The sequence below is a fragment of the Carassius gibelio genome, chromosome A1, assembly GCF_023724105.1.
Source record: "Carassius gibelio isolate Cgi1373 ecotype wild population from Czech Republic chromosome A1, carGib1.2-hapl.c, whole genome shotgun sequence".
Lineage (NCBI taxonomy): Eukaryota > Metazoa > Chordata > Actinopteri > Cypriniformes > Cyprinidae > Carassius > Carassius gibelio.
Window position 1 is genome coordinate 7426824 of NC_068371.1, and position 12738 is coordinate 7439561.

At 35.9% G+C, this 12738-nt stretch overlaps 1 long non-coding RNA gene across 1 annotated transcript; it reads left to right on the forward strand.

The window, feature by feature from the left end:
• Window positions 1-9860: 9860 nt before the first annotated feature.
• On the forward strand, window positions 9861-12399 carry LOC127942516 (uncharacterized). The gene is made up of 3 exons (XR_008149344.1): window positions 9861-10109; window positions 10799-10898; window positions 11612-12399. It is a non-coding gene; the product is annotated as an uncharacterized LOC127942516 (long non-coding RNA).
• The last annotated feature ends 339 nt before the right edge of the window (window positions 12400-12738 follow it).

Below are 12738 nucleotides of genomic sequence, written 5' to 3' on the forward strand. Positions count from 1 at the left end.
TTCCTTTGCTGAGATGTATAAAAAAATATCGGTAACACTTTACAATTAGGGTACCTGAATAATCATGTACTAATGCCTAAATTAACACAATTCATCAAATACTAATTATTATTAAACTTGTTAAATAATCATGAATTTCTGAAGAGCTATCCTTAACTACAACTCGAGTCACACATGAATAACGGCAGGCTTAATTACATGATTGTACATGTTTGATAGTTAATTCGTTATAATTAACATAAACTAAATCAAACAAAATTTTTACAGAAAATGCATGTTTCTTTGTTACAAATAAAAAAGGAATGTCCATATACCACAGTATTTGTACAGTTCCAGGCTAATATAAATCATATATTAGGACTATAAGCATAAATGATTAATACCATTAAAGCAATCTTTACATAATTATAATAATTACAAGCATCTTACATAATAGATAATTAAATATTTTACTGTCTTATGGCACTGACATTATTTTGTTAAGTTTTTATACGAAGCTCTTAGACAACAAAAAGTTTAAAGTATTGATTTAGATATATAGAGAATTACTGTACTGAACACTCTTTTAAAACAATATTCATATTAAAACAATTGAATTACTAAAAAAAAGAAAAAAGAAAAGAAAAAAAAACAATGCAAAATATGTGCCACTGTGCATCTTTTCTTTATTTTGATCATTTTTGTGCAAAATTAAAGTTTATTTAAAACAATACCCCGAGTAGTACAAGCTACATCTAGTGCTTCCTGTACATATTATTCACTAAGCGTAAAGGGTAAGTTCACCCAAAAATGAAAATTATGTCATTAATTACTCACCCTCATGTTGTTTGGAACGCATAGACAGCAATGTAATTATCATGAATGATTATACATGATTAATGTATATACATAATAGTATTTGAAGGCCCCAGTTGGCACTAGTGTAGTATAATTTTTTTGAGAAATATCTATCTTGTCATGAAGGTATGCTCACATGTCATGTCTTTTTTTTTTTACCATTCCATGATGGAGTATTTCGTTCTGCACTTTCGTTTTCCTTCTACATTAGCCAAGCTTGCCTCATGCGCTCCTCCTGTTGTTGATGAACCTGCACTCATATGCAACACTTCAATCTGTCTACCTGTCTCTCTCTCTCTCTCTTTGCACCAGGCAGGCTAAAATGGTGTCAGGTGTGAGATGCTTTATTGCTTGCTAAGCTCTGTCTGTGCATGTGTCAGATGTGCGAGAGAGGGCTCTGTTCGGGGTGTAATCCAGACAGCGTGGACCGCTTAGGTTACACGCCCACTCGCCACGGTCTCCAGTTTAAACAGGTTTAATCCAGAGCACCTCCTGTCAGCTTCAAATGTTATGATGAGAGCCTTTGGCTGCAGGCAGCGGAGGGAGTTTCATTCATTGCCTAGACCAGGCCTGCTGGTTTTTTTGTTTGTTTGTTTTTTTAGACTGCTGCATATTCATGCTGCCAATTTAACATGTTAATTCAGTAACACACACACGCACACTTACACACACACATATATAGACTTATAGAAAAAATGAAGTCTTATAGAAAGAAAAAAAAAATTCAGGTTTTAGTGAATTCAGTTTTAATTCTATGTGAAATGTTAAATATCGAAAAATATTTAGTTGCGTTAAAAATGCAAAATGTGTGATTTATTATAGTTTTTGTTGTTGTTTTCACCTCTTTTTCAAAGTTTCTCTATTTCTCCCTTCCGCAGTTTGGTAATCACTTTACATCATGAAGTACACACTGCAAAGTTATGCAGAACGCTGATCTATTGCATTACCGCAGCTTTTGTGATGCTAAACACATTGTAACGCACCTGCAAAAAATCAGCCTCTCAATTTCAATGGACAGCGTGATAAATGAACTCCTTAAAGAGCATTCGAGTGTTTTCATCTCTCTCAGTAAAGGAAAATGGACCGCTGTATAAAAAGTTAAATGGAAACCATCAATGCTTTCAGAATTATGCCTATTTAAATATGAGCTAAAACTTGAGCAGACCATATCCTCTGAAATTAGCATCTGCTCCTTTGTTCTTACTTTAACGCTTTGAATGAAATAGTTAAGCGTGCATTTTCTTTAGCACTCTCCTTTTTCAAATCTTTTCGGCGGCACCTGATCAAAAAAAGTAAGGAGATTTAAATATGCATGAGACAAGAGTTGTGTGTTAAATTCTTTACAAGAAAAGTAAACGTTCTATGATGTATGGATCAGCGTGGAGGAGACCTTTCACAGACTAAAGCCTGATTGATGATTCACATCAACTATTATAAATGATGTGCAGCTTACATCACAAAGACCTTTCTATGTGTACAGGGTGCAGAAATAATCTAATTTCTCTCTGGTCCTGAGGGGCGTAGAATGTGTGATGTCTGCATAGGTACAAGACAAATTAGTCACAAGATTAACTAGAATTTCAACGGGTGAAGAAAGAGCACACTGTTTACTAGTTAAGTCAGGAAAGGTGAAGCGGTCATGAGATGTGAGTGTGTTTGAGCTTGTGTTGGCAAAAGGCCCTCTCTTTTTGTCATTTGACACTGCATCGTCTACCATATGCCTCATCTGACACAGAGAACTCACTGTCTTCATGTTTATTTTATTTCCTTCACATGGCAATCATTGATTGGTTGGTGTAGGATCCAAACACACCAGAGAACATTTCTGTGTCATTTTTATTTTATTATTATTATTATTATTATTTAAAAAACATTACATTACATTTAAAAAAAATGAATTCAGAAGTTGTAGCGATTACGAGATTAAAGTTACAATAAGAATTTTTGAGTATAACCTATATTGCGCGTGAAAATGTCCCGAAATTGGGAACACTGGGAGAAACTCTGGTGGCCTGCAACTAATTTGAATATATGTGGGATTATTAGCAGAATTTTTTTTCTCATCATAAGAGATAAAATCTATGAAGATTCTTTATTTCGATATTTGAATTTCCTCATAGAAACAGAATATGTCGAAAAAGCAATATATTATTTCCATCATTAGTTATGTGTTTGCCTATTTTGCAAGTGATTGCAAAGTTTTTTGGTTCTTGAAAAACATCTGAAAAAACTGAAAAAAAAAAGTGTATGAGATAAAAGAGTAATATGAGTGATTAAAGGTTTTCACTAAAGTTTTCAGCAACATTTCCAATACCTTCTCCCCTTGGGGATCAATGAATCCTTAAAAAATGTAAACTTGTTACATTTGTAGTGTGGTTTAACATGCTTGGGGGCAACTTTAGCGGCTAGTTATCATTTGTGTCACTCATTCTGTGTCCATTGGCAAGTAGATTGAAGCCTTGACTGCAAAAAGCCACTGAATATTCCTTATTATATGTTTTTATGTTATGTTTATGTACAGGTTCATAATATATCAAAACTGGTTCATACTACATAAAGTAATAGACAGTTTAATAGTTTGCATGTTTTGTGTCTGTTAAACTCTAGATTGATTTATCTTGTTTTAACCGTATCCTGTTGGAAAGTGTGAACTGATATAATCTCACTTGAAGTAATGATTAACTTTTAAAACTTTTAATACTTTCATCATTTCAAATCTGTCACGTCTTTTTTTGTAATAAAATTGTTCCTTTTTTTGTCAGCTCATGCATGCTGTGCTTAAAGGTATTAACCTTGATCCCACAGTGATTACAGAGCGATTTTGATCTAACAATTTTATAAATATATAAATGCATGGTTTTTATATTTTATAAGTCAGTTTTACCTTTGCCGGGGCAGTAATTAAAGTTGTGTGTTATTTTATTAAAAATGAATCCGTTAGTCATCGGATTGACTGCAAATCTCTGGCACAACACATTGTCACATTAAAATTAATGCACATTTAAACCATATTTCATTTTAATCACAGCAATCTGCTTCTGATTGCAGATATTTTTTTTAGGCTGGTAGATTAAATTAAATATAACAACTCCAGCAGTCTCATTTGAATTATAAGCATTTCAGCAGTGGGAGACAGTGTAAAAGTATTCATACTGCTCTATTAGAGATATTACATCCTGAACCAGACATGCATGAAGATTAGTTTAGACACTGATCCCAATTTCAGTGACTAAGAGTAATTAAAAACCCCTGTGCATGTGTGTGTGTAGCCACACCAGTGTGTGTGTGTTTTCAGAATAAATCCTTTGATGAGTTCCATGAGGCTTTCATTATTATAAAGCACACAGTTCACACTCATTGCACTCTAAATTTGATTCTCTAGAGATCAAGCAGACATGAAGGCATTTATTTTCTATTGTTTTAATGAGGTATACATTCACATTTGATAAAAATATTATTATTCCCATGAAAATAATCATTATATAATCATTTTTTTTTTTCAAAAGAGTTTATTTATTGTTCATTAAAATGTCCCTCCTGAGTGTGCATTTGTTTCAAAACATTGGCCACCCTCATTTTTATCCGAATCATTTCTGTCATTCACTGGGAATATTAACAAATTAATTTAGCCATTGTTCTGTAATTTTATCAAACAGGATGAAAACTTAATAACAGACCTATTGTGAATGTCGGTAGTGAATGTAAAAAAATTAAAATAAATAAATAAATAAATAAATAAAAAGAATACTTTTCCGCTGAGTCTTCACTTATGTATAGAAACCTGTTTCCACCATGTGATTAAATAATAAAAGTAAAAAGGAGATGTTCTGCATAATATGAATGTTGTCTGTTGTTCCATCCTGAAGTAAAAATTAAACCCAGTAAAATGTGACGGAGTGAGAAAAGGCTGGTTCATATGTTAATTAGCGAGTTTTTTTAAGTAAAGTTTATTTTCGATTCCATCTCAGCGCTGTTTGAATAACTTGTGTAAGAGATCGCTATGACAGCATACCGCTGCGTTCTTTGCGTTCACGGCACACTGCTGCTTTCCTCCCCACCTCTGGATGTTAATAATTTCCTTTCATCTCACCTCATTGCTATTTCTTCTGCCTGCATGCTCTTCAGCCGCATTTAAAAGCTCCTATCCGTGTGCACAAAGACGGCATTGTTTTCAGATCATCACGCAGACAAAGTTTTTCTTTCTTCCCTTAACTAGGGTTGTCTGAGCCCCAATAGGCCTCTCCGTTTTGTTAGAGCAAATTAACCACCCTACTCCGTCATATGATAGCTTCCTCTCTCCTTTCAGCCTCTCTCTTGCTCTCCCCCGTCTTTCTTCGTCTCATGTCAGAGCTCTTTTGTTTCTCGTCACAGAGCTAGCCTTCACTGTAGGTCATTTTGACATGAGAAATCTGTGACCTCAGATGCAGTGGCACCTGCTCCCGTGCTCTCGGCTCCACTGTTCTCCGTTGTCATCCTCTGGGAGCTTTTGACAGAGTAATAGTGGGAAATTGAGGTCATTGAGGATGGTCGAGGGGAGATGCGAGCACCGGTTTTGAGGGAAGAAAAAAAATGGGTTCAATGGAAGAAGTGAGAGGCATTTCTTTCAAAACACTTTTTTTTTTTTAGATGTAAAGAATCCTAAAAGCTCTATCAAGCACAGAAAAGAGTCTATTCTTGTGGAATGAAACGCTTTGAATCAGTTTAACTTATAAATGGTTTAACTGCTCATTGTTATTCAGCTTAAAAGATCACATCTGGCTGTGTGTCTTGTGTGAAGAATTGCTCACCCTGCTTCGCTAATGATGTACAATAATATGTTCCATACAGTTAATGAAGTGCTAAGAATGTCTTTTCTGTGTAATACACAAGAGAAGAAAAGAAAAATAGAATATTCAGAGGTGAAATGGTCTAATTAAAGATAGCTTTTATTCTCTCTGGGAATGGGTTAGAGTTTTTAAAAGAGACATGAACGAAGAGAATGAGCGCTAAGTGTGTATGTAGAATGATATTTCAGAAAGAGGATGACCTATGATATTGGTAAATGTGTTTCTGATGTCGTACTGTAGCCTTCTTATCCAAAAATTGAAAATCTGTTGCTGATCTTAAAACACTTTTTTTTATTCTTCTGCGGAAAACAAAAAGTGTGTTTTTGAAGTCTATCCTGGCCATTGTTTCCAATGATGAAAGTGAAAGAAATTTAATAATAATGATAATAAAAGTGATTCATTTGACTTGTATACTGTTTTTCATTTCTAATGAAGCCATACATTAGCTTTGTGTAAGGAACGGACTTAAATCTCGTATTCTCTGAAAACTTTTTTTCAATCAGAACTTTTCAGTGAATGTGTTAAACCAGTTCACAAACGGCTAATTCACTTTTCACTGACTTACAGACAAATTCAGTAACTTGCAATATCGTACGAGTCATGTGGATCATGGTCATGGTGTTTTTGCGATCTTTTTGAACTTTGAAAGTTCCAGTCCTTGCTCATTCAAGTTGTTTGGAAAAGAATGGCAAAATTATCATTCAAAATATAAATATTTTCCTTTGTGCTGCACAAAGAACTTAAACCATATAGATTTGTCTGTTGGAGCACATTGTTTGCATAAAAACACTTTTTTAAAGACATTTTCCTGAATTGTGATGTTAAAGGCAGTAGACAGGGAAAAATATGAATCTGTTTACTCTTTTTGTTTTGTTTTTTAATCTAGCACTTAGTAAAACATCTACTATATTACAATGAGATATTTATGTAAGATATCTATATAAATTCAGTAAGATATCTATGGCTACGTTCACACTGCAGGCTGAAACGACCCAATTCCGATTTTTTTGCCCCTATGCGACCTGTATCTGATCTTTTCATGACAGTCTGAACGACACCGATCCGATCTTTTCAAATGTGACCCAGGCCACTTGGATATGTGGTCCTGAATCCGATACGTATCCGATCTTTTGAAATGTGACCTCCGTCTGAACGGCCAAGCCACATGTATCCGACCCGTACGTCATTGATACGCTACAAACGCCATAATTCTGCTTTGAAGTAGGCGGGAACGAGAAGAGCCACTCACAGTCACATCAGTATCCCACCACTCCTGGCTGCAACTCCGCACCCACACGTTTCTCTGTACCGACGTTGCTAACACTGCTGCACAAAACGCCATGGCCAAAAACCTTCTTTTTAATTTTCTTCTTAAAACGAGAAGATTGTAATTGTGCTGGCTCCGTTGGTGAAATAACTTTAATATTGCAAAAAGAGCTCTGCTGTTGACTACACTGTTGTTGACATCCATGTTTAACGTTAACTACTTCCGCTAACAACGAGTGACGTCGTTCACCGTTGAGTACTCTTCTGCGCATGCGGGTCACTTCTGGGTCATTTCACGTTCACACAAGAGATCACAAAAGGTCACATTTAAATGGAAATGTGAACGGCCTTGCAAAAAAATCAAATTTAAAAAAAAAAATCGGAATTGAGCATTAAGCCCTGCGGTGTGAACGTAGCCTATATATATTGCAGATAAATTATTCATGCTTATTTTTAATCATTCCAGCCTTGATGGTAGTTAGTTTTGCATGGTTTTCAACAATAAACCAGTCATTTTGGTTTAGCCATGCTTAGAGCTATAGATTGTTGGATAATCTGGGTTGCTCTGGTTAAAAACATCTGGTTGACTAGTTTGACACCTAAAATCTGGCAACCTATTTTCTTCTAATCGGAACAAATTGTAAAAATGTGTGCCTCTAAATAAACCCACCCAAACAAATACACACTTTATACATTAAATGGCAGAATTTTCAGCCCTCCGGTATCTTCTACAATGCTCTCTCTCTCTCTCTCTCTCTCCCTCTCTTTCTTTCTCCAGTGTTAGGTCACATTAAAAGCAAGGTGACGTGAGGTTGGCACAAAGTGTTTTTTGCTCTATGTATGCGAGCGTGCATTTGTGCTACAGAGCTTGATGGAGTAGAAGTAGGCCATTCGCATCTTGTGTATAGACGTTAGAGCAGGTTTTGTTCCACAGGCTACAATCAGCCACAGCCTTCTTACTTAATAACGCTTCAGGAGCCAGGCAGAAGAGAGATCAGACCTGATCCTCAGGCAGGGTGCAGCACTAGCAGGGTGTGATGTGGTGGGGTTGGCTGTTGGTGCTCCCAAAAATGTTGTGTTTGAACTAGAGGGCAGCCCGAGGGGTCAAATAATTTGTTGTATGCCACTTTTGCTTTTTCTCCCTTCACTTAGCAGAACGCTCTGCGAACACACAGGGGAAAGTGGCCAGCAGACGCTAACGAGGATAGAGGGCCAACTGGGGGAACCGCAATTCTGCTGTTATCCAACTAATGAGTCTGCGAGGGAGAGAGAGAAATGAGGATACTGTAAGAGCTTTTTAAACTAGCATGATAAGGGCTTTGTTTGTGCCAGCAATTTGGTGCGTTTTTTTGGATCTGTTTGTTTCTTTGGTAAACATGCATGTGTGTGTGTGTTACTGAGTAGACCCATTAAAGGATTAAAGTGGCACGGATTTCTTTTCGCATTCGTATTTCTGTCAGTTATGCGTGTGCAGGCCCGTGTGCTCTTGTGTAATTGTTTTAGATTCCACTTTGTTTGCACGGCTCTCGTTTATGTGCATGTTTGTGAGTTACTTGCCAGAGTGCATCAGCCCATTTTAAGGTTGCCTGTTTTCTTTCCGCCCATTTTTGTTATCATTCTGCCACTTTGGTTGTTCTTCGCCTCTGCCCTGTTTGCTCTATATTCCCTCCCCCTTCCCTCAGGGGACTGTTAACCTTTGTCATTCTTTCACTGGCCTCAGGGTGTGATTTGCACGCAACAGCGTGAACCCGCTGCTCATTAATATGAACATGTTAGGCCAACACTACAGCACCAGTGTACTGCTCCGGGATAAAGATTATTGTATGGCACGCGCACAAACATTTGCGGCCCTTGCAGCAAAACAATCACGGTGGCTGGCTTGAAAATCTGTTTGCTATTGGCTAACGCATTAGTGGTGGAAATATGGTTGTGTTCTTGAGATCAACTAGGATATTAATTAGCATGAAATGAAGACACTTGCTGTGGGTCATCAGTCGAGATATGTTCACAAGGTTGAAGACATTTCCGCTGGCACGTTCATGCTTTTTGTCACGCATTCTCCTAATCTTAAATGCTTAAATGGATTAATATTTAATTTAGATATGGGAGGTACGAAGATACACTAGACATTTGGGAACATTTTTGCTGCATTATGTCAACATGTGCCTGATGGTAATGATAATATCATTGTGGTTGATTGGGTTTTTACAGTAATAGGGCTTTCAGTTCTCCTAAAAGTGTCTGTGTATAATTATGAATCGATTGCCTCCTCTGGTGTAGCCTCACAAACAACACCTTTGACTATTGACATGAAGTCTGGTGCGTATTGGAGCTTGTTCTAGCTAAGAACTGCTCACTTAGACAGGAATAGGCTAAGTGATAATTGTTCAAATATACCTGTGTGCGTATGTGTGTGATTGTCACTCCAGAGCATCTAGCTGAAATTCCAGCATGCGTGTCCACTGATACAAATAATGATTCATTTGTTTTTGTCACAAATTGTGAAAGATGGTGCATAAAAATTGAGTTTAAGGAGCAAGCTGTGCATGGTGCTGTTTATTGTCTCTGTTTATGTCCATGTGTGTGTTTATGTGTGTGTGTGTGGTCAAGGCAAACTCTCATCAGTAAAAAATGAAACATGCTGAGCTTTTCAGTTTAACATTTTTAATGGTCAAACACTCATATTTAATATCTCTAACTTTGAAAAATGTGCAAAGTAGACAAACATTGTTGCTGTACTGAAATGACTCCATGCTAATGATTAGTGCTTTGTAGCCACTGCTTTCCATCCATTTGCATTGTAAGAAACAGAGAAGCATAGATATTTTTCTCAATAACTTACATTTTTACTTTCATTTTTATAAATATGGACAGTTCCCTTTATGGTCAGAAAGTCAGAATCCAGCTGCCTTCAAGAAGTCATGGTTTACAACCCATTCTCACTCCAAAGGCGTCAAAAACCGAAGCATGGTCAAGCGCCCCTAGCGTCACTTTTATGACGCCAAATGTGCCTCTCGGCGTCGACTATCGAAGCACTACGACCTTCATTGCTTTCAGTGGGAAACTTTTGGCGTCAGAATTCGACACGAGGACATGAGATGTTTATCGCTATGAAATCACGTTCAAGAAGTCTCATTCAGCATACATCGCGCGATACTTGCTATCAGTTCCACAGTTTGGGTGAGTAGTCGTATATACGCTCTTTTAATGCCTTTTATCAAATGTATTCTGTCTTCTTTATTAATCAGATTAGTGCCATATGTTTAATCGCTGTATTATATCGGTCATCCGCGGCTGTCTTTGAGTTTCATTGCGTTTAAATAAATGAACACAGCTGCTAATTAGTGTGATTAAACTCTATCTGTCACCTGACGTGCCATAGACCTTCAATCCGTTTTATATTATTATTAATTTCAGGATCAATGATGTAAGTTGTATTTGTAGTAAAATCATGGTAATCACGACACAATAGTAATAAATGAAATGTGAAGTTAAAACACAGTAAATGGGACATTAGTAACTGTAACTGTAGTTTTACTATGATATATTAATAATCAATACAACAATACAATAATCACCAAACCAGCTATGTTTGTATCACTGTAATGTTAGTGTTTTTATGTGCTTTTATATGACAGATATCACAGTAATCATGTGTTCTGTACCATGCTTTTAATACCTTTTTAATGTGAATCCAAAAAAAAAAAAAAATCAAATTAAAAATAAATAATAAAACATGTATTTTTCCATCTTGCAGTTCATTCATATCAGTTTATATATATAAATATTTTGCTCACAGATCATTATTAACATTCTGTATATAATTCAATTTTATTTTCTCTCCCCTTTTTTATTATTTATATTTTTAGCTGAAAAGACGTAAAGGCAGTCAGCCCAGTGGTGTTTCTGGAGAGGGATTCCTTCAGAAATGGAGAAGACAGAAAGCTGCGGAGGCAGATATTTGCAGCAGTAAGTCTGTGATAGTTTGTCTCTTTTATCAAAAATTCCTGCTGTTATAATTTGTACAGCATTTGTTGTTTCTTAAACTGTTGCACTGTCCAAATACCCACACTTGCCATCTTTTCACTTGACCACTTGATTACTTATTTGAAGTCTTTCCTGTATTTGGCCTAGTGTTCGAGTGAGCATGATGACCACAAGTGTGTGTCGAACTTTTCATCACCTGATGACTGTGTTTCCCAATCCTGATCCTGGAGAACCCCAGCACTGCACGGTTTTGGCGTCTCTCTTATCTGCCTTGGAGTCTTCACTGATGAGCTGATGAGTTGAATCAGGTGTGTTTGATCAGGGAGACATCTCAAATGTGCAGTGTTGGGGTTCTCCAGGACCAGGATTGGGAGCCACTGCCTTATGGGACACTTATGTGTTTAAAGAGATTTTTAATATCTAATTATCAATATTTCACATACTGTACTAAACACATCACAGTCTTAATAATCCAGTTTAACACTTGTATGATATTGTACAAGCCCCAGGACGGTCTCATCTGACACTATCAAAAGAATTCATATGACTATAGCTTGTTATTAATTACTTGCTTTCAATAATGGATTCATTTAACATTTAATTTTACAGCATCTTTACAGAGGCTGCTTTTATGGTCTAAACAAAACACAGTGTAATGTATAAGTTGAATGTAATGTAATATTTCTGTTTTACAGGATTGTTTGAGGATAACACTGCAGTTCTCCATCATGCACAAGGACTCACCTCGTTAACTCTTTATCCCCCACACACACAGATATGGTCCCTGGATCAGTGATTAGACTTTGCAGTGGTTTGATTTTTGCAGAAGATGTAACTTTGTTTTATTTATAAGCTCATAATGAATACATTACAGAACCAGTGATGAAAACAATAGTTAAAAATAGTATTTTTCGTATTGATAAAGCATTTTGTTCTCTTTTTCAAGCTTCATACAGTGAACTTTTTAGACTTTAATTAAGAGTTTTAGTAAAGGAGATATTCATACACAGTCATCCCCTAGCTCCAGTCATGAAGTGAATTCATGATGTTATTGTCAAAGCTAGCAGGTGTTTGTTTTCCTGAACACTTTCTCTGTCTTCCATTGTTCAGACAATCAGTGTTTATTTGATGCTGTGCTGATTGAGTTTTATAGATGATATTGCACACTTGACATGCATGTCTTAATGGTGTTTTTTTGTGAGTTTGAAACATTTACATTGTGTTGTATAACATTTTGGTCAATTTAATTTTTTTAATAAAATTGATCTTTTTCCAGTGTTCTCTGAAAGACATACTGTATTTACTGTTTTGTTTTTTAATAAAAGCATTTTCATTTGCATACTGAAAATAGTTAATGTTTACAACATAACTGCCTTTTTATTCTTTATGGTGGCAAAAACGAGCTTGGTGACAGAGGATGCAGTGTAGTAATTTGGGCATGTTGTCTTTAAATGAGTTTGACATATCAATAAATAATGGAAGATCCTTACAAAAATATGCATGTTTATTATGCTTTATGTATTTGTTCATTCATTAATTTATAATTTCTGTTTTTATTCCTAGGGTTCAAATGGTAGAGAATGGTAAATCACAGAAACACAAATGTGAACAATTTTAACTTTAAAACACAATGTAATATACAATGTAAATTTTAGAAGCACGTCATTTGATTAGTAAATATATTTGTCTTTGGTCAAAAAAAAAAAATACAAATCTTAAAAATGTGTCTTATATTTAATGAGAGGAATCTATCTGTTGGATACAACTGCGACTGCTGGGCATGTGCACATCAATATTGCCCAATTTTTGTCAAGCTGAACAA